Source organism: Lycorma delicatula, chromosome 3 (assembly GCF_047948215.1).
Source record: "Lycorma delicatula isolate Av1 chromosome 3, ASM4794821v1, whole genome shotgun sequence".
NCBI lineage: Eukaryota > Metazoa > Arthropoda > Insecta > Hemiptera > Fulgoridae > Lycorma > Lycorma delicatula.
The window spans coordinates 181,566,023-181,592,843 of record NC_134457.1 but is presented as its reverse complement, the minus strand read 5'-3'; the positions used below and the strand labels follow the sequence as shown (position 1 = coordinate 181,592,843).

Here is a 26,821-nt window from a genome sequence, read left to right as displayed (position 1 = left end):
TAGAAAACCTTTTCCATTTTAAACAGGAGGTTTATACTCTCTTCTTGCAAGAACAGGTTCTTTTGTGATTTCCACACACAAAACCGTTATTTTAGTAACAAATTTAAAATGGTAAAATTAAAACAAAAGAAATAAAAAATTTTCCCTTCAAATAGTTTTCAGAAAATTTCATAGAGCTTTTATCATGAAATAAACATTGTTGTCCATAGAGACATCGACTAAACCAGCTTATTATATAACCAAACTGTTGTTATTATATAAATTACAGAAATAATGTATAGACAGAGTAATTACATAATTTTATACAATTATGATATTTCAATTTCAATAATTATCTTTAATTATGAATTTAAATAGATTATTCTCTAATTTAGAAAATTAAAATATTTTTAAAGCATAAATTTAATCATAAAATAGTAGCAAGAATAACAAAATCTTTTAGTGGAAAAAATAACAATATATTTCGGATAACTATATTTGAATACAATATACTACGTATGTTCATACGGTAATATTACTCGACCATGTGTAGGGATGTTTCTCGTGTTAATTGAATATTGTATAAGGTAAATTTTGTTTTTAATTAATATATTTATACATAAGTTTCCAGTATTAGTTTTATAAGTTTACTTTGGTTATTTACTCTAACAAAAATGCAGTACCTTACGAAAAATGGAAACGTATAACTTGGAATGTACTATCATTTATTATCTTGGAAATGGTCACTTTAGGTCTGTTATTATGCTACTCACAAACTGGAAATATCTCTTCCTTGTTTACTTATTTCAAGTACTGTTTGGCTTTTATCTGTCTGATTTTCTCCCTCTTTTTATAAGTATCCAGAGTATATCTTCTGTTTAAAATAAAGAAACATTAGAAGTTGTTGTTAAAGAAAAGTATAGTTTCAAAAATGTGTTTACTCATATTTGATGTTCAAAGTTTATCTTCTTAATCATAATGTGTGTATATATATATATATATATGCGCACGCACACAATATTATCAGTTACATTATTAATGTAAACTAATTTTCATTTGTCTTATTTTAACTCATGGATTCTCATGAATTTGATATCAAACTATTGTTACTGCATAACACTTCAATTTTATAGCAAATCATAGTAAAATATATAAGTAAATTATATTGTCATTATCATTTTTACGATAAAGATTTCAAAGATTTAACTTGAATATTTATAAACAAACAATTTCTATTTTAACTTTTATGGACAATATTAGCGATATCTATTTTGAACATTAGAAGTTACAAAAATGTATGAAAAAATTAACTTAGTTTTCCTTTACAATTTGCTGGTTCATCGTATCTGTTTTAGTCAATGAATTTTTAAATATTACCGATTAAATGGATTAGAATTTTCTACAAAATGTTTTTAAGAATTTGTTTAAGTATAGTGTCGTGTATTTTTCAATTAAATGTAATACGAAATAAAACTTTAATTATTATTTGAATGATTTAACTGCGTAGCGCATGTAGAAAACTTCCCGCTGCAAAAGCCTTCAACTATGTTACTAACGTTTGCCATGATGCGATTTCCTAAAATGCACAAATAAGTCATTCATAATGTTTTTCAGTGTTTTACCAGTGTGTGGACGTTTGTGGACCCACACACAAGCGAAAAAACGTACTTATAAATATATTTATTATTATTTTTACTTCCTTGTACGAAGTAAAGGAAGGATTGTGATCGCGGAAAATTTCGGTATCCAAATTTCAACTAAATATCAATTTTGACCATCCCTGAATCCATTTTGAATAGTTTCGGCATGACGTCTGTACGTACGTATGTACCTCGCTCAATTTAAAAACGATTAGTCATTGGATGTTGAAATTTTGGATTTAAGACTATTGCAACATCTAGTTGTGCACCTCTCCTTTTGATTTCAACCGACTGAACAAAAAGTGTCAAAAAAAGCTCAAAATCCAAAAAAATCTGGATTTTGGACTTTTTCTTATCTGCAGTAATAAACCCTCATTGAGAGCTTTTCAACAATTTATCATAAGTGATACTTATTTTTATTGGTTCCAGAATTACAGCCAAATAAAATTTTAATCAATGAAGTATTTAGATCTTATAAGGGGAAGGCAAATCGGTTTGAATCTGACTTCTGCTCTTTTTGTTTTTTAACTTTTTTTTAAATTTAAATATATTGATTTATTAATAATTATTAACCTCTGATTGTAAAAAAATATTTTACAATAAATAATAATTCAATAATTACAATTAAAAAAAAAAAAAATTAAAAAATATCAGAAGTTATTAATGAAATAAAATTTTATGTACTTTCCATTAAAAAAAAAGTGTAATAGGCATACAAGGAAGTCATGTAATGTCCACATCGGATTTTTTAAGTTTATTTATAATGTATAAATAATTTGTTTTCTAATTTATACTCTCGATTTTTATCCATTCTTTCATGTGTATATATATATATATATATATATATACATACAGAATCAGCACGTTTGATAATCCCTGAAATGGTAAATCTGCACTTTCCTGACGAGAACAATGTAATGTTTAAATAATTATACATAAGGCGTAAAATTTACAATGACGATTGCTTATGTAGCTTAATACGAGGTGTGGCTATTAAGTAACGAGACTAATGATGCTACAGAAGAACTGCGCATGCGCCAAATTCATACGACCGACATTGGTATAACGTGAAGCCTTATCTTTGGATTGTTGCCACTCTGTTTCTGTAAACATATTAGTCTGGCCGTAGCCGTCATTTATAACAGCTGTTTTTCTGTTTTGCAGAAAAAATGATAAGCGTTTCATTAGACCAAAGAGTTGTGAAATTTCATATGAAACTTGGAAAAACCGCTACTGAAGCATACCTTTTATTAAAATAAAATGTATATGGTAATGAATGTTTATCCCGTTCGCGGTTTTTTTAGTGGTTTAAGCTTTTCCAAGATGGACGAGAAGACGTTGAAGATGATGTTCGTCCAGGTCGCCCTTTCACGTCAAAAATGGATAAAAATATCGAAAAAATTGGTAATCTGATCCGATCTGACTGTAGGTTAACTATTCGTGCGATTTCTGAAACTGTAGGAATTGGCACAGAATGCGTAAGGATAATTTTACATAGCAATTTTAACATCCAAAAAGCGGGTTCTTCATTAGGACATCGCACCGGCTCACACTGCATTGTCTGTCAAGACGTTTCTAGCCAAGTATAACATCCCTGTGTTATAACATCCGCCTTATTCACCTGACCTCGCACCATGTGACTTATCTTTTCCCCAAGCTCAAATCTGCATTAAAAGTTACAAGATTTCAGACCGTTGAAGCTGTGAAAGAAAGAGCGGCATGCGTCATGAAAGAGCTCACAGAAAAAGACTTCCAGCACTATTTCGAACAACGGAAAATTTTCATGGAGGGTTGTAAGGGTAGAGGAGGAGTGTATATTGAAATGTATGATAACTAAATATGTATAAATTTAAAATACAATATTTTACAGCATTAGTTCGTAATTTAATAGCCACACCTCGTACATAAATATTAAGCTGAAAAAATATTTTTGTTTTATAAAAAATGAAGGTTTTAAAAAAACCTGTTTCGCCCAAAATCATTGAGAGTTTTCTGTTCAGTCTACATAAATAAGTTACTTTTTATCTTCTTTTAATAATTGAAATAATAACTATTATAACTTATAAATAGAGATAATAATAATAGTAATAATAATAATAATCATATTATATTCTTAAATAACAAATAAAATATGGGATATTATGTTCATGAGAAAAAACTTTTAAAAATGGCTTTGTGAAATTAATACTACAAAATACAAAGGTATCACCTTCTACGCTGAAAAACAAAAACTCAAAGAAATAATACAATCGACTATTTTTCAGTTAGTCTACATTGTTTAAAACAAACTTTTGTTGAAATTTCATAGTAATTAAGCTTTGCTCGTCGTGGTTTCAGTACTGCTGCTGTAATGATTAAGAGAAATAATTAACGCCTCTAGTGTCCTCCTGTCACTTTGTCTGCTCCTCCAACCCTTACCTACAAAACTCATTCTGTTTCCTTTTCTCTTTATTACTCCCTCCTTTTCTTTCACTTTTATTCCCTCTCCTTGACGTTTCGAGGTCGGAATGGATGAGAGGCATTTCTCTCGCAGTTCACTCACTGAAGGATAATGCATTTACACCGACTCAACTAGCTCATTCGCTCAATCTCAGTAACGTTGCAGTCAACCGCAATTAAGACAACATTCTCTTCTTCTGTCCCATAGCTTTTCAACTTAATTGATGTTGAAGGCTAAAATAACTTATAACTCAAATAAAAGATGAAGTGTTATTCTTTGCTGTACGTAATAACTTCCAATTGTTGACTTTATTTGAACTCATATTTATAAAATCAATTCCGTTAATGTATTAACTTTTCCTCCTACTTTTTCTTTACATTTATTTACATTACTCTTTACCTTTCTGCTATATCTTATCATTATTTTATTTTAAAAATTAAATAAGCAACATGTGTAAGAAGTTCTGGTATTTAAAGAAAATAAAGCTTTTTAGTTTTACAAGAATAATTATAATAGCGTGATAAAAAAAGAACAACAAAAAAATTAAATATATTAAATCTGATCAAGGATATAAATAATAATTCCATAACAAACTCCAGATATTTTGTTAATAAGTGAATCGTAATAACGAAAATAAATCTTAAACTTGGAATTTAAGGGAAGTTATAATTTCAATTAGAGAAGGAATTCCTTAATTACCGTTAGTTTTCTTTTTTTTATTTTCCTCAGAGCCACTTAAAGATATAATCTCAAGCCAATTCATAGGATCTCAATTAATTTTACAAGAGTTAGAGGGTCAATAAAGACTTTGTAATATCAGTTAAACTGTATTTCTACTACTCACTTATAATAAACGAGTGATTTCCCCTACAGACCGATCGAAATAACTCATTTAGAGAAAAAAAATTGTTATCTGGGCTTTTATAAGTGAAAATAGCAAAGCTTATAATAAACGTAAAAATAAATAAATGCATGAGCGGGTGTGGTGAAGGTTTGATTTGGGGGAGTTGAAAAATGGTATTATTGCGATTTCCGGCAAAAGTTAATGTCAAAAAAATTTGTGTTTATTTACGACACAGAAAGGTATACTTTCACCAAATTTCGTCAAAATTAAATTAGTTTTGCAGAAATGAAAAAAAAAAGATTTTTCGCATTTTTCCCGGAAATTTTGAGGTTATGTTAAAAAGTGACCTGTACAAATGTTGTAGATTTTTGCATGATCTACAAATTTTGTACTGGAAATTTTTTTTCAAAAATTGAATTTTGTAATCTCACTGGAAAACTCTCATAAATCGTCCATGCAGCTTGCTACACAAAATCTTACCGTTAATAAGAATAGGTTGATGTTTTACAGTGATGACTCTTTCGATAAGGGAATCAAATATGTTAATTGATTGACTGGATACTATTAGTTCATTTGCACAAGGTTTTTCAGCGGTACACCAACTTTCAGATATCAATCATTTTTGGAATTATGCAAACGAAAACAGCATCAGCATTAGATAAACCTTTTTTTCTTTAAATAAATGTCTCAAATACACCAATACGCCTATTGAGGCCTACTTGTTCTCAAAATTAAAAAGAGAGTATATGTTCAATTTCAACTTGCAAACCTTAATTGTGGTGCTTAGATTCGATTGCACATCAACCTGATACTATCCAAAAATATTCATAAGTAGTAAAAATTCTCTTCAACTTGTTCATCATTGTTTTTTTCCACCCTACTTCCTGAGCCAGATCCACAACAAAGCAAAGCACAGTTCAGGGGGTTGTCTACTCAAACGGGAGTCCCCGTCCGCCGGCCGTAAGTCTAGTCCGACAGGTCAGCTCGCCGGTTAGATGTTTTTATTGCCTGCTTCTAACCCTCAGGACGGAGTGTTCAAGCCCGACTATGTTGTTCCTGGACCCCACCCCAGAAGCCGGGACTCGGTCTTGACGCCAACGCCTCTAGTGAGAGCACCCTTTGCAGGGCAGTCAATGTCCTTCATTGTTATCTAGCTTAAAGAAAATTGCCTTCAGCATTACTAATTACGCTAATTATTGTCAAGTAATAAGCCCCTTCTTATTTTTTAAAATATATTTATTTAAAATTAAATATATTTATATAAATATATTCTATTTAGATTTAAAAAATTGAAAATGGTAAATCTTTAACTACTGGACGGATAACAACTTTAAATGAATATTGTAATTTATTTTGGCCTTAACCACCGAAATATTTATTCAAAAATTTATTAAAAATGATAAGCTATAGTAGATTTTAATGAAACAAAACATTTTTTATGAGTAGGCTATTTTTCTTGTATCTTCATGTCGTACAATTAAATTATGTTTACCTCAAAATTAAATGTCAGAATGTATATTTTCATTAGTTTTTTTCTTAATTTATGAGATCACAGAGCAGAAAAATATATATTATATTACGAAAAATAATAGAATTTTTTGAAACGTAAGTTTTATAAAATAAATAAGGTTTTTCTTCGTTACTTGGGTAATTTAAGAAATAAATGAAATTTATGTATGCAATATATACGTACAAGATCTCGGACCGACCAGTATGTAGGTTGAACACTGTATTCATTCTTTCTGAAACCGAAACATTTACAAAATATGCCTTTGTAAGACAAACGTCTTGTAAGAGACTATAACGCTATTTCAGGCAATAATTTCTTTAAAAATATTTAGCGTAATTATAAATATTTCTTACTCTATATAATAAAAAACCGAATAATTTATACTTGTAGTAACAGATTATTATTGTACTCCCTCCATCAAGTGAGTCATAAAATGAATGACCTCATTATACCATTAAAGGATACCAAAATATTTCAATTGAGTTATATTTATATGCACTTGTTGTAGTAGGTATTGTTGATGATGTTTTTGATAAACATCATCAACCTAAAATAATAGACCTAAACCCTTCAAATTTTAATAATTTATCAGTAGCTTAGCGATTTTATATATTCACATAATAGCTAAGTAATTTTTATATGGCATCGTTGACTAATATTCAATATTAAATATAAATGGTATAGCTGTTTTCTTCTGTAATCTGTTACGTCTTAATTTTTTGTGTGTATTAATGACGAATTCATATGTTTTTGGCGTTTTTTATTCGTTTTTTTTTTGCAATGGCAGAATTTAAATTCACAGTTAAGAATAAAATGTTCCGTAGTTAAGTTTGTGAAATAGTTAATGATGTATACGATTTTATGAAGAAAAAAGCTATAAAGTTAACAAAAATTAGAAGATTACAAAAATTTAATACGCATTCAAAAGTGTAAAGAAAGAACCGCTGCAACTTGTGGGATTTCAAGATCACAAGTTTAAAAACTCTGAAAAGAAAAGCAAGATCTTAATAAATCTAAATGGCAGTCGTACTTATTGAACACACCTAAAAAGTAAGTTTAAACATCGTTCAAAACTAGTTATTTGATTAAACCAAGGCGTTGTAAGAACAGTTAACGAATTTCACGCAAAACATAATGAACTGCCTTGCCTACATTAAATAAATTACGTGAAGAACTTTAAAGGAATATTCAGTCTAAAGGTTCTAGAAATACATTAGAAGTTATCCTGAAAGAGTTAGGGTTTAAGTGCTGTAAAACTGAAAATAATACGAAACTTTTGATTGAGAAAAAAAATCTGGTGGAAGAGGATAGAATATTTAAGAAAAATGACCAATTTCAGGAAAGAAAATTCTTTGATTGTTTATTTTAACGAATCGTATATTTTAACCTACCATTCGACGAACGAAATCGTGGTCGGATGACAGTAGTGCCGGTGCAAAGGTGCCGATTAATAAAGGTGATAGTTTAATTATAAACCACGCTGGAGGAGAAATGGGGTTCATTCCGAACGCGATATTAACTTGGAAAACGAGTTTAAAAAGGGGTGGCTATCAGGACAACATCAATAACAATTTCATGAAGTGGGTATCTAAAAATTAATTCCTTGTCTTCCGCCCCAGTTAATGATTTTCCACCCCAGTCAATGATTGTTATCGATAATACGCCACACCAGAGTTCACTTCTAGAGAAGCCTCTAAATTCAAATAGTAGGAAAAGCATGATTAATTGGTTATAAAAGAGCAATATTCCGTTTAATAAAGCAATGTTAAAACAGAAATGACGTAATTAAGCGACATAGAAATTCAAAATAAAGTACCTAAAAGAAGACGTTATCAAGTTCTGTGACTCGTAGTTGCCTACTGCCTGTTTGTTCAAATGTATGCATATTAAAATCACATATCTTTTGAATCAGTTCAGTTTGGTCCTATACTACTGTCAGTTTCAGAGATTTGCAAGCATTTGTTCACCTTTTCATTGTGTACTATTTGAGTAAGGTTATAGCAGTTAATTTTTTGTGCCCTGTTTTTAGCCGTATATTTTTTTGTGAATTAATATTGTCGTGATATTATATTTAAATAGTTTAATCGGAAAGTGAAATTTAAAATATCAAAAATGGGAGGAACTAAAATAATCCGTAGTCAATCCCGAAGAATTGTGGCTAACGTCGTAAAGTTCATTACAGAGGAATAAGAGAAAGGTGACTTTATAATTATGCTTAATAAAATTATAGAACGTGTTAGTGCAGTCACTGGTGTCTCGAATAGATTATATCACTCGCGTAAAAAATTAATAAAAAAAATTGCAACAAGTTTATCAGTGTCTCTTTCAACAACAAGGAACCCTTCATAACGGCCAAAACCTACCGCAAGGCTTGATTATTTTAATATCCATGTAACTCATAACACAATCAACCACTTTTAGGTTTCAGAATAATGTTTACCTTCTGTTAATAAACTACTCAAAAAACTGAAGGATGATAATGTGTTTCAGGGTTCAAGCTATCATTACGTCGGATTCTTAAATCTATGGGGTTTAGATGGGCTGTAATTCCATCTAATAAGTCCGTATTGGTTTAAAGATTTGATATTCGGTAAAGATTTACGAATTTACAAAAAAATTCTGAATTCAGAAAAGTGAATCGACCAATAGTTTTTGTAAATGAGACGTACTCCATACCGATCATTTATAAAAGAAATAAATGTGGGTTAAAAAATTTAATACGGCAGAATTTTTGACGAAACCTGTTAGTAAAGGAGACAGGATAACAATTTTGAATGCAAGAGGAATAAAGGGATTTATACTGGATGGTCTGACGATGAGGAAATCAATAGTACAAGAGAGCATTGCCACTTATGAACTACACTAAACGGGTTCAAAATAAAGTATCTGAAAACTCTGTAATTTTAATATGCAACGCGTCTTATCACATTGTAAAGTTAACAAAACTCCCAATTCAAATGCTGGAGAGGAAATTATAGTAAACTGAGTTCTCATTAACAAAAGTTCGATCCCTTAAAACGCCTTGAAAGTGGAGTTTAGTAATATTATCAAGGAAACAAAATGTGCTGCGAGAAATATGCCGTTGACGAGATTGTAAAAGAAAAACACCAAGATGTTTTAAGACTGTCTCCCTACCACCCCGAACTAAATCTCATTGAACAACGTAACTTTCATACATAAAGACGTTGTTAATCTTTTTATGGGGAAATTTATTTCTATTCATAATTGTTTATGATGTGAAGATAAATTAATAAGAAGATAAATTAATAAGATAAAGATAAAGCCGAAATATGTATCTTAGAAAACCCTGTGAAATCTTTTATAATATGTTTAGATGAAAATAACAAAAGTGATACGGATGACACCAGTATCTATACAGCATTCCGACACTAGTGTTGAAGTTGTAAGTGGCGTAGAGGGGATTGCAATGTTTATCTGGTGGTAAATTATTTTTTTAAATATTTTTATTAGTTGTTAAATCAGAGATATTTCAGAATTGCACTGGACCAAGTACTTACAGTATAAGGCACAATCTTACAATTTCCCAAAAGTTAAGATGTATAGCCCTGTTATAAAATAAAATTGATAAGAAAAAATAATAACACGTTTAATATTCGTTTAAAACGTGTAATATTCACTTCTCTCTCTCTCTCTCTCTGTCTCTCTCTCTCTCTCTCTCTCTCTCTCTCTCTCTCTCTCTCTCTCTCTGTGTGTGTGTGTGTGTGTGTGTGTGTGTGTGTGTGTGTGTGTGTGTTTGTGTTTGTGTTTTACACGTAACAATTTTAATTATATTGTAAATAATAGCATTGTAGTACTTTTAATAATTATTTTAATTATTATTATTATTATTATTATTATTATTATTATTAATATGACAACCACCTCACTGATGTTGGGAAAGATCTACTAACAATTCAACCCGCACGTACACACTCAATCTCTCCACACGCCAATAGTTCGATCACCAGATTTTTATCCTACTCCAAATCTGAACATTTTTTTTTTCAATAAGTTTGTTGAAAATAATTGGCTTTCTCAAAATTTAACAAACAGTAGAATATTTATATTTGAATATAGATCATAAAAAATGATCTAAATTGTAGAGATCATTATGTAATTTCTATAACGTAAAATAGATATTAGGTCACAGCCATTGCTAGTTAGCGTATTGAAATGTACTAAAATAGCAACTAACCGGCAAACAATTGTCGGTTAATTGCTATTTTGTTTTAGATGATTTCGAAAACAAAGATTTCCTATCATACAATGTTTAAATTTATTACCATACAATGACAGTAGATAGCTGAAATTAACTGAGTGATTCAAGGGAAAATGACACTCAATTTTCCAGTCTATTTAATTAAGTATTCGTGATAATGGACAGTTTCATGAATGTTATGTTTAATATTCGCTTCTCTCTCTCTCTCTCTCTCTTTCTCTCTCTCTCTCTCTCCCTCTGTGTGTGTGTGCGCGCGCGTGTATGTTTTACGATGTAAAAATTTTAATTAAATAGTAATTAATAGCATTGAAGTACTTCTAATAATTTTGTTATTATTATTATTTATTTTATAAAATTTTATTAATTATTTAAGTAAAATTTTAATTAAAATTGAATAAACAAGAAAACTTAGAATAATTTTTCTTATTCTGGTAAAATTAGATTCATTGCCTTACCTTTTAAGAATAATCTTTCATACAAAAAATCATTACTTGCAATTTAATAATTTTGATGACTTATTGAATCTTGATAACTGAGTCAGTTTTCATGGAGCTCTTACCGCGAATTTTTTGAATTTATAAAAGTTGCTGAAGAATATTAATTGGAAAAACCGAATGCAGAAAAATGTTGTTATCTGTAAGAGTGTATGATATGATGAAGTGGAGTGAAATGTATAAAAGACTTGTCATTTTCTAACCAATTTCAATTCTTTTCTGAATTTTTTTTCTTCAAAGTTTCAGTTTTGCAAATTAGATTACTTAATTCCAAGTTACCTTTTATAATAAATAAATTACATTACTTTTTATATTTCATATTTTCCTGTACTACTGAATTATTTTTTAATAACATTGATGTTCTAACCTGATAAGTTTTTATTTCTTAAGTTTTATATTTATAAGTTTATATTTTATAAAGCATGGAATTTCAATTTCATCCATTTTTCAGAAAATATGACAATTTGTTTGTTTTATTCGATCGCCACAATCAACTAATCTCACTCTTGTGAAATTCAGTACTCGCCATATAAAAAATCATACTTGACAAATGTCAATCATTTAATCATACTTACATCACCTCTGTTCAGACCAAGAACTTTCCGAATGACTTTTAAAACAAGTTTATACATAATGTAAATTCACCGAAAACATAAAAGACGTAAGGCAACTGAATAATTTTTTAACCGACGTGATAAATGAAATTTTATAAATGCTTATAGCTGTAAATATTTATAGATTGCTGTTTTAAATCACTTGCAGTAAAACAAACGAATTTAAAATTTGCAGAACTGACAACAGAAAATTCAACTTTACTTTACAGAATATACTTTAATATACAATATTTAGAAAATTGTTTCTTATTTTCGTTCTGTAAGTTTTATATCAAAGTAAAATACGAAACAATTTCCATGAATGGATTTCAATACACGTGAGTTGCAAGTATTCAAATGTTTGTGACAACAGATGATGATCGTTACATCTCAATTAAAATTTTAGGAGTGTTAATATTTATTCTTTATCGGTGATGTGGTAAAAATAAAAAATCTCCTGTGACTCCTTGAGGAATATTATTTTAGAAAATGAAATTTTGATTGATTATTGAAAAAAATCATACTAATACATATTTTAAAACAGATAATTATTTAACATTTACAGATTTTCTAAAATTTGGCAAAATCAAACGATAAAGTAATAGTTTAGTCGTGACAAAAATAAATTACCATGAGAATAAAAGAAACTGCATATACGCAAGTTAATATGTAAACTGTTTCATGTCCTATTAGATAACCGAAAATTATAAACAATAATTTTGTGCGTGCGTGTGTGTGTGCGCGCGCACGTACCAGTATTTTCTGTATATATGTAATATGTATGTAATTTTTACAGCACAAATATCAATAGATATATATTTACTTAGTATTAAATTAATCAAATACCATACCCAAATCGACTTCCCAGTTCAAATAAAAGCAAAGAAAACATGATAACAAATTTTATGCCTATTTCGGAATTTTAAAAAATGTGTAATTTTCACCAGTACAAAATTCTATTAGAATATATGTTGTGTAGTACTAAATTATTATTATTATTCACACATTTTTTGGCAAACAAAATGTTATAAGCAAACTACATTCAACATAATTCAATTGTAATCCCTTCGTTAAAATAAAGAAATACATTTAAAAAAAGCAATAATTGTCACTAAAAATGTTTTATAACAACTGCATTATTTAACTTTGCTAAAACTGAATGGGCTCATTCAGTAAAAATATTACAGAAGTTACTTCCAACTAGGTTATAAAAAAAATTAGGACATTTCATTTTTTTATTGATTTTCCTTAAAACCTTTCCTACGACTATTAAGTTTGTTCGTTTGTTGTAGTTAATATTTATAAGTTTAAGAAATACTGTGTTGAAAAGTAGGCTACTTACAAGAAAAAGGATCTATTCTGATTTAATAAAAAAAGCTATAGAGTTTATAAATAAGCAAACTTTTGACGATTATAATATTTATACGTTTTGTTCAATAAAACGGTTGTGTAAAACTTAAGAAAAAATAATAAAGACTATTGGAATAGTACAGTATTGAATTTATATCGTTTATTTAAAAGTATCATACGGTAGTAATAGTCAGAATAAGATTCGTAGAAAATTTAAACATTTAAAACTGAAGTAAAAGTTTTTGTGGTTGAAAATAAATTCCTAGAAATATTTGTTACATTTTAATAATAAGTACATTTATTTTATTTTCTCTTAAAATCAATAAGAATGTATGTTTTAATTTATTAATAACTTCTTTTCCACAATTGCTAAAAACCTATATTTATAGTATTTATCTTTCATATGAGTTATTACTTTATTTGATTTGATATAAAAAGCCCAAAATCGATTTATAATACAACGGTTTGAAATGACAAAAGTTGAAAGTGAATTGCCACTAAATTAGGATAGTAATTTATGAATTTAAAAACTGGAATTTCTATCTACTAGCTGGAGAAACTTGTCACACACATAAGTAGGATAATAGATCACAAAGAAGCGTGTATGATAGTACAACCTTGTACTATTTTAAAACATTTAACTGTAAATATATAATAATATTTATCTTTACGTACAATTAGGAAATAGCTCTATATTTCTTATTTAGAAAACCATTTAATAATCTTTAAAAATTTTTGAGAAAAGTAACAGGTAATATAAAATCATAGCTATTCATATTCATATTTTTATTGTAAAACAATCAATAAATTAAAAAAATCTGATAGCAAAGTTGTAACTGAACGATTTTATTATTTAATTTGTAATACTAAGTACAATTATAATTACCGATAGAGATGAGAGATAATTTTTTTCTATGTGAAAAATGTGATACCTCGCCGGAATTCGAACCTAGATTCTTCTGAGTAAAGGCAACATCGGGACGTTACTAAACTACTACGTAGTGATACTTAGTAGCTGGAATTTTATTTACAAGTGTTTATTTTCAACTTGTTAACATTTATTTAGTACTTATTTAAGTTTATTTACAAGTTGTAGTCGCATATACTTAGACTGTTCGTGTAAATTCTTTGATTACGAATATTTTGATCCTATCCTTTGTTTAGTAACCCGTTGATATCTCCCGGTGAATTACGTAGAAGACAGTTGCCCACTATTTGAGTGGGACCTTCTATGGGAGAAACTGTTCGTCTAAAGAAACAGAAATAAAGTAATTTACAAAAATGTACAGTTTAATCTGCGGAAGACTTCAAAGTTATAAAAGTTTAGTTTCTTTAGTAATGAATATAAGTCTTCAACATTATGTTTGTTGATATCATTAGTAGTGTAATGTACAGTTTATTTTATTGCTTTGTTTAAATTTCCTTTTTTTATGTCTGTCCTTACGGCAGTTTTAGTAAAGTGTGTTTCTCTTTGGTACAGTTGTTTAAGTGTATAAAAAATTTAACATGTATGAAGTATGAAATTGCTCTCACAAGTACGTTCATAATTCCTTTTCAAAATAAATTACAAAGCACACATAACAACCGTTATTTTCAAAAGGATTTAATTATAAATTTTTTTTCCTAAAGTTTTGTAGTCAAAGTAACCAGTAAAACATGAATTCAGAATAATAGAGGAAACGCCTGTTTATTCGATTATTAAAATAATATGATTATTAAAATATTATTTAAACAAAAGAAAACTTTTTTTTATAAATTAATTTTTACAGGTAAATTACATTACAAATTCCATTTTCTTCTATTTTTCGAATGGTTTCTATATTACAAAGATACACATATTGTACTGAATATTGAATAATTTTATACTTCAAGTACGTGGACCGTAGTGCACGAAAGTCAGACATGTATGAAGACATCATCCGTCAAAAAATGCTTCAGTTATTGCACTTTTTCATGATTTTTGCACGTAAATTGTAGAACTTAAAATTTTATTGTCGTAAAGTAGACACGTTTATTACATTCAGTAAACTATAAATTTATGAGTAGTGTATAAAATAGGGAGTAAGCACAAATTCAAGGTCGTCCGTTGCCACTAGGTGAGGTGCGGCATATGTGAACCTCTGAGCGAGGCTAGACCAATTCCTTTTGTAGTTTTGTAGTCTTTGCATGTTAGTTTATGTTGTTTTTATGTTGTTTTGTGTTCGTTTATGAAACGGATATGGAAAGATCAAAACGGCAATTGTCTAGCCTCGCACATGATCCCTCACCTCATTTCACTACGCTAACCTCGTACGGGAATTCACCCATGGTTCACGGATGACCTTGAATTTTTTCTTATTCCTCCTTTTATACATTATTATTAGGATATCCAGGTTTGATTAATTTGGTGATGGAAGGACGCGTAGAAGTAAAATCTGTAGAGGAAGTTAATATTTGGAATATTAGAAAACAGATAATGAGGATGTTAGCTCAACAAAAAAAAAAATGCCTCAGCTTCACAGAGGTACATCGGACATGGATATGTCTCATGTGTCAACGAAACATACGCTTTCGTTTCGAGTAGGTCGATATATCGAGAAAATACTGCGTCGATACACATCGAATTTCGATCTTCATAAAATTTTCAAATGCACAACTTCAGATAAACTAATACGGTATACCTAAATTTCAATGAAATTGAACTAGTAGTTTTGAAGATTTTAGGGCATTAAATTTAATACATATGCATATATATATATATATATATATATATATATATATATATATATATATATATACACACACACACACACACACGAGTATATATATATATGTAGGCATTGTCTGGTAAATTGTTTGTCCAGCTTTTTTGCCCAATCTGTAAAAATGTCGGTAGTCATCCACGCCTTTTTGTTAAATCTGTAGTCTACCTCTAAAGATTTAACTCTTTCAAAAACAACACGGAGTTTTACTTTTCCCGATTACCGACATTTTAAAACTTTCACTCCCTAGTATGTATGCAGCCACTAGCACCGTTATTCTTAGTTTACATTGTTTACCACCAAAGCACGGATCATTTTTAAAAGTTGACGTTTTTTTGAGTATACATTTGAAAAATAAACCCGCCTCATCCGCGTCGAAAATGTTTTTTCGCTAACATTCTTCTAAAAACGGTTCCAACATAATCTCCTTCCAAGTTTCACAGTCATTTACGCTAGCACTTGTACTTTCTCCAGAAATTACTTTATGAATAATACAATGTTTTTTAAACTTCTCTAACCATTCATTGCCGGCCTGGAAATCTTTGTGTCTTAATGCGTCTCCAAATTCCAGTGCTTTTTCTTTAATTAATGTCACGGTACAGAAGCTTTTTTTTGCGCATCACGGTCATCCAATTCCAAAAATTGCTTCGTCGATATCATCCTACGTGCTACCTTTTAATTTTTTCCCCACTAGATTTGCTTTACGTTGGTCTACTACTTATAGTATTACATCCCGATTTTTTAAAATTGTTGATAACGAACTTTGTGGGATTTGAAATTTTTGCGCGATATCGTTTTTTTAACATTTTTATCAATTTCGTGGGTAATGCAAATTTTTTCCGAAACACTAGGCACTTCCGTTTTGACATTGTATAAGGCACGCTAAAGAAACAGTACAGTACAGTAGTGTATAACGCGAATAATGTAATATAAGATAAACTACTCTAGATGAGATAAGATAAACTACTCTACTCTAGAAGAGGTTATGTCTACCTCTTGTTGGGTAAGTCGGGTTTCCTAACTCTGCGGACAATAACTGCGGTTATTATTGCGTTTTTCTTTAATAGTTTTGTCGTTCGTTTTTCGTTGTTTTATGCTATTTTTAGTAATTCTGTTCGTTATTCATTGCGTTCTTGTTTTTTATTTTTGCAATTTTTTTTTATTCGCGGCAATCTATTTTTGGCTGGGCGTTATTCTTCGTTTTGCGTTAATTTAATTACGTTAAGTTTTCTTCCGTTTTGTTAGACAACGTTTACTTTGTGTTTAGTTTACGTTTCGCTGATTTATTTAATTTAAATAACGTATTTAACATTTATATTTTGTGTCTGGCCCACGGTAGCCAAGGACTGTTTGCTTGGTTACACAGCTGATAATATTAATTTACTTAGTTTGTTTATATTCGACTTGAAGGAGTTGCTATGTCGAATTTTGTAAAAGTTGGACTATGACCGAACCGGATTGGTCCGGGGACGTGTTTTCTCATGTTGGAGAGGTTTTCATTCCTGTTGCCGTATTAATTTAGAAAAGAAGCCTATTCCATCATCTTCTGTTTAAACATCGTAATTACTTTCCAGGAAAGTGAATCGGATTATTACTTTATTTATTGAACCTTAAAAAAAATGTTAACATCTGAAATATAAGAAATATTTATATTTGAGTGAATAATTTCATTTTTTACGAATAGCGATGGATTAAAAGTAATATTTATAAATTTAGATTGGAAAGCTTGTATTAATAAATATAATAATCAAAACATAAGCCACGTTAAATTTTTTACCGACTTTCTCGGTCACCCGGTGTAACCGCGAGGCGGTGTTGAAATTTAATATACATAAAATATACATATGTATAAAATTTAATGCCTTAAAATCTCCAAAACTACTAGTTCAATTTCACTGAAATTTAGTATACTGTATTAGTGTAGATGTAAGTTGTGCATTTGAAAATTTTGTGAAGATTGATTGAGTCGTTCCTGAGTTACGCTTAATTTAAGGTCGTCGACAGATAACATAACCTCAATTTGAGGTATTTTTACGGTCGCATTGTGAGATTTGGAGTGAAAATGATCTTCTTTACGTTTTCAGGTATGAGAATTACAAAAATACCATTCATAAATAAAATGTGGCTCGAAAATTTCCAAAACTACTGGACTAATTTAATTGAAATTTAGATACGCTGTATTACTACATCTGTTATGCATGAAAGAATTTGATGAAAACTTGTTGATTCGTCCTTCAGTTACGTTCAATAAGATCGAAAATAGACAACATAACTTCAATTTGAGTTATGCTGACTTTGTATTGTATATTTTTCAGATTCCTCGCTTATACAGTGAGCACAGTGGTGAGTGAGTTTAAACTTTATGCTTGTGTGTAGGATTTAATCGTATTTTTAATTACACATAAAATTACGGTTATAATAATTTAATTTACTTATACAAAAATAAATAATAAATAAATAAGAAAAATTATATCTCCTTTATTTTTTTATTTAATTTATTTTTTCTATATTTATTGCGCAAAAAATTGTACAATAATATTACACAAAATAAAATAATAAGTCGGTCTTCTTGTGCAGAACTGCGCAAGAATTTGCTTACTTTTTCTTGTTACTGAATTATGCTGAACCAGATACTTGAACTCCGTAAAACTAAATGAATTTACTTGTATAAAAATAATTTTAAACATTTAGAATTGGAGAACGTCTACAAACATGACGATAACAGTATTATATACTCGGTTTTAGAAGTATTTTCTTTTCAATTTGTGCAAGTAATGTAAGCTATTTATCTAAAACAAGACCTATGCAGCGAACTTCAGTTTTTAATTCAGAAACTTATCAGGATTTCAGTACATAAAACTGACGAACGGAATGTTTCAGATCAATTTCTAATCTGTGTCCTAGTAATATTGTGTTTCTGTAGACGTGTCTTATGAAATAAATAGCAGGTCAGAGTGAAAAAGATCAATAATTTGAAACAATTTATTTTATTTTATTTTATTTATCGATTCAATTAATTTAATTTATCGATTCAATTAATTTAATTAATCAATTTAATTTATTTATACACAAAGAAACATAAAAAAACTTCTTATTTAACTTTTTTTTTAAATAGAAAGTGTCTCTCTTTTGTGTAAACTATACAAAAATGTATAAACTAAATTGATTATACTAACTTTATTTTGTATAATTTATTTTGTAATTATTAGTATTACGCGTACATGTATTTCTATACAATTAATCCAGACTGACCGTTCTTAAATCTGCTATTATTTGATTATTGATGATTTTGCAGTAGCAATTTTTATGATTTAAAAATTACAGTTTTTGTCCATTGCTTCCACTTGCTTATTAACAAAAACATACTCGTATAAGTTATAACGATAAAACATTATCGTTATGGATAATAAAAAGTTGCAATTCAAAAGAATTACCAAAACGTTTTATAAAGCCCATTGTTAAATAAAATTTGTTAATTTTTATATTAAATTTGCTTTAGTTTATGTCTTATAACAAAAATTCATTAGAAATTAAAATATTTCATTATTTATTACTATTTCTAAAAAAATTAAACTTTAAAGATCAATATGTTGATAGTGGTAGTATTAAATATACCTTACGATGACACTAGTTGTCGCGGCTCGCCTGTGCTATGTGCTTATAGAACATCAAAAATTATTAAAGTTTTTTAGCAGTTACGTATGGGCTGTTGCTCTCAGACTTATCAGTATTTAGAGTTATCTGATAAAATAGATTAATTTGAATAAATTATAACTTTTCAACAGTTAAATATGTAAATAGTCGCCATTCCCTTTAATTTTTTTCATCACATTGTTTTTACCTATATAACGATAATAATAAAAATTAATCATTTATTGTCAATGACATTAAATTTAGAAAATCACATAATAACTATCTGAAGAAATTAATATTTACATAGAAAATTATCGATATCGACAATAACTAAAAGAAATTCATTTTATTTATTAATATAGTTCTTTATTTATGATTTATATAGTAGTAAGATTGTTGGGGTTTGAAATGCGGTAAATATTCCGGGAATCATAAGAAAGCTATATTTAAAATTTCATAATGGTTGGTTGAGTAGTTTTCACGGTTGTGGGGAACAAACGAAACAGACGTTGTCTCGTTATAGAGTGTTCAAAAAGTGAGCAACCTTATGTAAGAATATTTCCTTCTTTTGTTTCAAAAGAAAGAATTTTAATTGAGGAAAAATGGGTTACACAATGCAGCAAAGAATATTCATTGTTTACCAATACATTAGATGTGCCATTTATGCTCAGACCCAAAATGCCTTCAAAGAAAAATATGGTGTGGATGCACTAAATATGTCTGTACGAGAAGTTCCAAGAGACAGGGAATGTGGTAGATGCAGTCAAAAGTAGTTGACTGAATATGATAACTCTAGAAAAGTTGATCGACATGTAAGCTGCATATTCTGTTAAGTCCCAAGAAGTCTATATGACGCCTATCTAGCCAGTCTGGTCTCTCTGTTGGTAGTGCCCTTACGGCATTGCGCAAGTGTTTAAAGATGCACTCGTATACAGCTACGTGTTTTCACGAGTTGTTACCTGCAGTCATTGGAAAATGTGTAGCTTTCTATTAGTGGTTCATGTTTATAACGCCAGTTGGGGAAGAACTCAATAACCGGTTTTGGTGGACAATTATGGTTCTAGCTTGATGGATACGTGAATGCACAGAATTCACGTATATGGTGTACGGAAAATCAACATCAGCTGCACAAGTCTCCACTACACGGACAAAAATTGGGTGTTTGGTGTGAAATTAAACGTAGGCGAATCGTCATGAATATTTCTTCACGGCACAATGAACAGTAAGAGCTACATACAGATGATGCGACAATTTGAAAAAAACTATACGCGTACCTGCAGACCGGCTAGAATACACATGGTTTCAGCAGGATAATGCTACCGTTCAACAGCCAACAACAGTTTGTCTCCCTTGGATCAGTGTTTTCATGGACAAGTGATTTCAAAGGGGTTGTGGCCCCATTGGTTTCCTGAATTGCCCCCTCCTGATATTTGTTGTGAGGATACCTTAAAGATACTGCTTATAACTCATCCTCACACCATTTCCGAATTGCAGAGCGAAATTGAACGATGTATCGCTGCAATTCCTTAACGAAAGTTACATGTTTTTAAGAGCATGCAACGTCGTATTCAATTATGTATATAGCATAATGGAGACCACTTTCAACAGCTATAGCAACTTACTCATTTTTCCATAAGGTTGCGCTACTTAAAGAGCACTCTGCAGATTAGTAGATATTAAAAATTTGTATATTCTCTAGATAGGCACTGAACGCACATTTGCCAATAATTTGTATTTGGCGTTATAAAATAAATGTATAAAAAAAAAAGATTTTTTCTTCCTTATACAAAGTAAAGGAAGTATTGTGATCGCGAAAAATCTCGGTGTCAGATTTCAACGGAAATATACATTTTGACCATACCTGAATCTATTTTGATTAGTTTCGGTGTGACGTACGTACGTACGTATCTCGCGTAACTCAAAAACGATTAGCAGTAGGATGTTGAAATTTTGGATTTAGGACTCTTGTAACATCTAGTTGTGCACTTCCCCTTTTGACTGCAATCGACTGAACCATAAGTATCAAAAATCCCAAAATCCAAAAAAAAAATTGGATTTTGGAGTTTTCTTAACTGCAGTAGTAAGCCCTCATTGAGAGCTTTTCAACGATACATCATAAGTGTTACTTATTTAATTGGTTCCAGAGTTATAGCCAAATAAAAGTTTAATTAATGAAATATTTGGATCTTACAAGGGGAAGGTACATTGATTCGAATTCTCCTTTTGTTTAACTTTCTTTTTTTTTAATTTAAATATATTGACTTATTAATAATTATTAATCTCTGATCTTAAAAAAGTGTTACAGTAAATAATAGATCAATAATAACAATAAAAAAATATCAGAAGTTATTAATGAAATAAGATTTTATGTTCTTTTCATTTTAAAAAACTGTAAATTTAATAGTCGTACAAGGAAGTTATGTGGCGTTCACATCAGATTTTTTGTTTTGTATTAAATCTACGTAAATTCACTAAGTTTTTGAAACAGCCAAAAACGAGAAGATATCTTGGTGGTATGTTTACAATTTTTTAATGACAAACGTTTACTAATGGAATTAAGTTATGCAAGCTGTCACAAAAGTAGTAAATAAATTTAAAAAACCATCCGTAAATCAATGAATTCTGACTACGTAAAAATTTCACCCTATTGTTGAAGTTTACTAGATGTATTGTTAGTAATATAAAGAGTAAAATGAACTCGATGAGAAAAAAATTTATCGTTTGATAGATTAATACATTAGCTGTCCGCTTTCAAAAATTTGCGTCAATACCTAAATTAATAATATAGCCATAAGCTGCATGTGAAATCTACCTCACGTCAAACTTGACATTTTCATCGAAATATTAATAACAAATAAATGAAAATCAATCTCATTTTTTTTAGGATGAACAATTATTACAAACTAATACGTAGCCCTAAGATTTGTGTACGGCTGAAATTAGGTCACTTTAATAAATAAAATCAAATCAATTTAAATTTTCACATTCGTTATAGAAATTCATATTGATAATGTCACAGTTAATGCCACTTATATTTTTGTATATTGTATTTTTTACTGTTATGAATGTCATTATTGACGTTACATTGTACGAATAAATTTAAAATTATAAAATAATTTCCATTAACTTTTTATTTTTTTTTGCAAGTTTTTTTTATCCAATGATGACTGTTCTGTAGAGAACTAAGTAAAGTATTTATAATTGAATACATGTAATTTATCTGTTTATTTACTTGAAATACAAATTTTGCGATATCGGTAACAAAATTTATTTATGTTATTTTAGTATAAAGTATAAAGCAATGAAAATTAAGAATTTTAATAAAGTTTCTATTTTATTATTATCTTTTTTGTTAATACTGAAGGAAATAAAATGTAAATAAAGGTTGGATCGGAATACTCTCTTATGAGATTGAGGAGACAAGCTGTAGTCAATATCAGCGTCTTTCGGTTGATTACTCTTCTTTATATTAATGCAATCCCCATCATCACATTATAAGACCGCTTGAGAAACAGCAGTTCAGTTCTTCCTTTTCAAACTAGTCAAAACAATTCAAGTTAATATCTGTGTAATACAGCAGAAAGCAATGTAGTATTAACATAGAAACGATTACGATGTCCTTAATTGGAAAAGAAACAGCTGTATTAGCACAGTGAGTACTACGACTCGCTCAAGTGTTCTTCTAAAGATTGTTTTTGAATAAGAATTCGCGGTAGATTATTGCATAACCATACATTTTTTTATGGATTCTCTGTTTGTGATAGCTGGTCAGGTAATCACATATACATATACCTCCTTCTAAAGTAACATCAGTATCGTTATATAGCAAAAATTGTTGTAACTCATAAACGAAGTTACGAGTTTTAAGGAATTAAATTTAGAAAATTTCAAAAACTGAATAGAAGATTATATTAATAAATATTAAATTGAGATGAGTACATATTTATATGTTATGAATATTTTGTTAGAAAGTTAAGTGGCAATTTAAGTTGTTAGTCAACATCATAATTCAATTCGGGGGAATATTATTACTACAAATGTGAAAAATTATATGCAAGAAAATAAATAATTTAACAAAAATTTAAGAAGAAATAAAATCATTAATAACAAATATTAATTTTAAAATAAACAATAATTAAAAAGAAGTGCGAAATGAGTATTTTAGCTGTATCTTTAGAGTAGAGTAAAAAAAAATAATAAACTTCAAAGAGAATTGTTGTCATTTAAACAATTCCACGAGAAAGCGCAAATTTTTATTAAAAAAGTCTGATGTAGACACTACATGACTTCCTTGTATGCCTATTAAATTACACACACAATTTTTTTTTTTAATGAAAAGTACATAAAATATTATTTCATTAATAACTTCTGATATTTTTTAATTTTTTTTTTTTTGTTATTATTTATTGTAATTTTTTTTTTTTTTGTACAATCAGAGATTATTAATTATTAATAAATTAACATATTTAAATTTAAAAAAAAAGGTTAAAAAAGAGATGAAGTCGGATTTCAACGGACAAAAAAATGAAATTGAATTTGATTTTGATTTAGGTTAGATAAAAACAAAACTAAATTTTTACGTTATGAATAAAACCATAACAACGATAGTTAATATTAATTTAAAACTGCTTACTAATGATATCCTCAAATATGAGTTACTGATTCAAGCTTAGCACACTTTAATATACAAAAAAATGTAAAAAAAAAATTATTCCATAAAATATTTCTTTTTTGGTTTTTTTGAGTTGACTACCCCTTAAAATATCTGAGGTATATATTCTAAGATGTATAATTTTAATTTTATTCAGTTTTTAAGATAGTTTGAAATATGTTTATTAACTGAAACTTTTATAAAAAATGATTCCAATCTTGTTCATTTTAAATCTAAGTTTGAAGAGTACAATTCTGTGTATATGCTCTAGTGAAATGCTCTAATTTTGGACGGGCTAATAAAGGATTTTTGGCTGAAAAAAGGTGAAGATTCATGTTTTTAAATACAAATTTAAAAGATAATCAGATGTTGATTTCACTGAAGTCATAATTCATTCAAGAGTAATTCGCGTTGTTCCAGTATATTTGAATTGTAGCTGTTGAAACCAGGATTTTAATAAATTATGTAATTTTATTATTGCAATCCCGGAGAAAAATTGTATAGTCATATCACATTTGTGGTATGAGCGTGATGGTGGGGGGGGGGGAGCCAGAAGTGGATTCAATCCCTGGTGGATTCAATAAGTAACGTTCATTTTCTAGTTAACCACTACAAAATTCTAATGTTTTGTGCTTAACAATGTAAGGGAAGCTTTGATTTTTTAAAGATTTTTATTTTATTTTACTGAACGGTCGTACTAAGGATGATATTAATGATGAATTACATTTAATAGTCAGCGTGGGTCTTTTGTTCTTTCTGCTACAAAAGACCGGTTTTTACTGTTGTGGATATGTTTGAGGTATTTCCTGTTAATTTCTCTTATCATCTCCCGACCTAGTTAAGAAACTTCAAATTAATATGATAATAAGGAGTCATATAAGATACTTCAGATAATTTCGAAGTTAAAATAAAATAGTACTAATTATTCATATAAAATAGCTATAGGAAAGCGAGTGGACATACTTATGGACAGATTACTTACAATACCTACCGGGCTGGTCTTGTAGTCAACGCGTCTTCGCAAATCAGCTGATTTCAAAGTCGAGAGTTTTAAGGTTCAAATCCTAATAAAGGTAGTTACTTTTATACGGATTTGAATACTAGATTGTGAATACCGGTGTTCTTTGGTAGTTGGGTTTCAATTAACCACACATCTCAGAAATAATCGAACTGAGACTGTACAAGACTTCACTTAAATCATACTCGTACATATCATCCTCATTCATCTTCTGAAGTAATACCTAACGGTGGTTCACTGGAGGCTAAACAGAAAAAGAAAAGATTACTCATTACTTATTAAAAGATTACTTATTATTACTTTATAATAGATATAAATCTGTTAATTGAAATTATTAAAGATATTGCGCCAAATAATCATATCGATGAAAAGAAAAACTATTTTTGTTATAAAGAAACATAGTTTGATACAGAATATTTGACACTTCCAAAGCGTTCTATTTAAGAAATTAAAAAATTATAGAAAAACTAATTCTGATTTTGTTAAGTCCAGTATTTATATTTTAAAAAGGCATATAGAAAATAATGTGCCCAGAAAAAGAAGAGATATTCGAATTGAAAAAAATTAATTGAATCGTTTAAGGATATAAGGTATTCCATAGACGTTTGGAGATCGGTTCGTTACTTCAGGAAGAAAAAACACCTTTCCCCTGGGCGGATTCCCGATGACAGAGTGGGTAGCGAATTTTCAAAATTTGCTTAATCCAGACATATTAGAAACTAAATTAAATTATGTTAAGCCGTATTTGGTCAATTATGATTTGTACGGGCACCTTTTCCTACTCAATTAAAATGAATTATTAATTAATAAATTTAAATGAATTAAAATTCGTTTAAAGAACGTTAAAGGTAAAAAAGCTCCAGGAGATGATGGCACACCATATGAGTTCATTATATATGCACTATTTATCTTTATTGATTAATTTTTACACATTTATATTAATTTGAAAATATATTAATGTTAAATTAATATAAATTCAACATATTATTAATTCAACATATTATAAATTAAACATATTATTAGTTTTAGATAGTTTTTAAGCGATCGGCTATTTTCCTAATCCATAAAAAAAATCTCAGCTATGTATTAATTATAGAGCCATTGTCAGAATTGTCAGATAGTTCTAAAACCTGTACCGGCGTGAAGGAAGGTTATCTATTAGTCCATTTCTGTTCGCCGTATTTATGAATGATATTTCTGATTGTTTGAATGGTGGAATTACTATTACTGGTGTCGAATTTAAGTTGCCAACGTATACGCCTGATATTGTTCTTCTTGCCTCATATAAACCTTCTTTACAGAATATGATAAATAGCTTTGATCAGATTGTCAAAAAGGAATTTACAGATGAATCTACAGACGTCTTAACATTTTTGCTTTCAGAAATGGAGGCAATTCTGCAAATAATTAAAAATGATGGTACAGGAGTGAAGTAATAGAGATCATCAACAGTTAGAAGAATCTGAGAGTAAATTTTTACATTGACTATGACTCTAAATGAGTTTTTCGAAAAAAAGCTTTCTATGCCAAATTCGCATTTAATTCATTAAATAATATATTTCTAAATCCGATTTATCAGATTTACCGCAAAACTGGAAATATTAATGCTGTTTCCAAAGAAATTGAGTGTTGTGTTACGTTTTACAGTTGTGGGAATGCTAACAATATGAAAATTTAGAGAAGGTTCTGAGGTTTTTTTATTAAAATAA

The 26,821-nt window shown here is 29.0% G+C and overlaps 1 protein-coding gene across 4 annotated transcripts in view; it reads left to right on the top strand.

Annotated features, from left to right (window-relative positions):
• Window positions 1-26,821, top strand: part of LOC142322266 (N(4)-(Beta-N-acetylglucosaminyl)-L-asparaginase-like) — an 869,152-nt gene that overhangs the window by 541,821 nt on the left and 300,510 nt on the right. The window contains exon 3 of one of the 4 annotated variants that reach the window (XM_075361164.1): window positions 18,126-18,153. The exons of the other annotated variants lie outside the window; for them this stretch is intronic. The gene's annotated coding sequence lies outside the window, so the exon portion shown is untranslated. The remainder of the gene's footprint in view (window positions 1-18,125; window positions 18,154-26,821) is intronic. 4 annotated transcript variants of the gene reach the window in all.